Below are 2,081 nucleotides of genomic sequence, written 5' to 3'. Positions count from 1 at the left end.
CTCTCTCTGTTGCCCAGGCTGGACTACAGTGGCACAGTCTTGGCTCACTGCAACCTCTGCCTCCCAGATTCAGGCAATTCTCCTGCCTCAGCCTCCTGAGTAGCTGGGATTACAGGCGTGTGCCACCATGCCCGGCTAATTTTCGTATTTTTAGTAGAGACAAGGTTTCACCATGTTGATCAGGCTGGTCTCGAACTCCTGACCTCATAGTCCACCTGCCTCGGCCTCCCAAAGTGCTGGGATTACAGGCGTGAGCCACTGCACCTGGCCTATTTTCTTCTATTTATTGTTATGTTTATAGTGTTTTCTGACTGTGTTTTCACGTGGTCAAACATATAACATATTTATCTCTATTTTTCTAGTCTGTGAATGATTTTATTTTCAACAATTAAATCTTTAATCTTTTTGGAATTTATTTGATGGTATAGAAGAAATCTAATTTATTTTTCTTCTATGTTTGGTGAATACTACCACTGACTAAGTATCTCTTTTCCTTACTAATTTGAAATACCACCTTATTGATTACTAAATTTTAATTTTTCTTAAGTGTCTTTCCAGACTCTAATTTATTCCAATGAGCTGTCTTACAGCTCTAAATTGATTCTGGAATGCAATTGTTGTAATAAAAAGATTGTTGACATTTTCTTGACATTATTGGGAACGCTTTCAATGCTTTTCATTTAAATATCATGTTTTCTTGCATGGTTTTACTTATAAACGGGACTAAACAATGGGTACACATGGGCATAAAGATGGAAACAGTAGACACCGAAGGCTCTGAATGGGGGGAAGGGAGAAGGGGATGAGGGTTGAAAACTTACCTATTGGGTACTCACTATCTGGGTGGTGGGTACACCAGCAGCCCAAACCTCGCCGTTACACAATAGATCCACATAACAAAGCTGCATGTGCCCCCTGAATCTAACATAATCATCAATCAATATAATGTTTGCTATTGATTTCCTGACAGGGAACAGTTTCAACTATTTAATTCTCCAAATTTTTATTACAAATGATAGCTGAATTTTACAAATGCCTTTCAAGTTTTTATCAGGATCATGAGTTTCATCTTTCCACTAACTCGTATGATACATTATTTTAATTGATTACTAAATGTTGAGCCATCCTTACATCCAATAATGTAAGGACAGTCATACTATATCACTGTTTTAACACACTGCGGGAATTAATTTGTTCTTCTTTTATTTTGAGTAAAGGACAAAACACAGGTCCCAGGGTGGCAGCATTAGGTGCTCCTCTTTAGTGGGAATGACCCTCGAGGTCATCTAGGCACCATTCTCTTTAGTGCTCCTGGTGATGGCTCAGGTGTGGAGAAGCACAACTTCCACTGGGAAGCCCTGGACATGTCCTGGCCTAAGGCTTTGTGCCCCACAGGAGCCAGTATCTGGTGAAAGAGCTCCACAGATAGCTTCCAAGGCCCCTGCACTCAGAAGAGCCTGAGGCTGTGACACTCCACTAAAAATGGATGGTTCATTTCTAGTCGCCCCAGCCCAGACACTTTGCCACCCAGGCCTACTTGGTGTTTCATCTAGTGAGTACGGGAACAGAGCTAAACAATTAATGGAAAAGCCAGATTCTCTTTTGGAAGGGAAGAGGCTGCATTAACAACTTTACTTAGATCATGTACACCCCTAAGGGAGTTCATTCTTCATTTTCCTTTTATGTGCCTTCTTTTTTGGGCACATAAAAAGTGAGTTAGGAAGAGTTTAAATAGTATGAGAACTTTCCATGTTTCCTCACTCCTCCACAGAAGAATTTTTCTTTTTTATTTTCACAAAGCCAGTGACAAGACAGTTCCCAAGATGTAGTAATTAGAAATTTTTTTGTTTTATAGTGTCTCACTCTGTCACCTAGGCTGGAGTGCAGTGGCATAATCTTCGCTCACTGCAGCCTTGATTTCCTGGGCTCAGGTGATTGTCCAGCCTCAGCCTCCTGAGTACCTGGGACCACAGGCATGCATCATCACACAAATCTATTTTTTTTTTTAAGTTTGTGTAGAGATGGAGTCTCCCTCACATAGCTACTGCTATGTTGCTCAAGTTGGTCTCCAACCCCTGGCC

This window comes from Cebus imitator, unplaced genomic scaffold, assembly GCF_001604975.1.
Source record: "Cebus imitator isolate Cc_AM_T3 unplaced genomic scaffold, Cebus_imitator-1.0 Scaffold76, whole genome shotgun sequence".
NCBI classification, from domain to species: Eukaryota; Metazoa; Chordata; class Mammalia; order Primates; family Cebidae; genus Cebus; species Cebus imitator.
The sequence above is the reverse complement of the archived record's forward strand: the minus strand, read 5'-3'. Positions refer to the sequence as shown.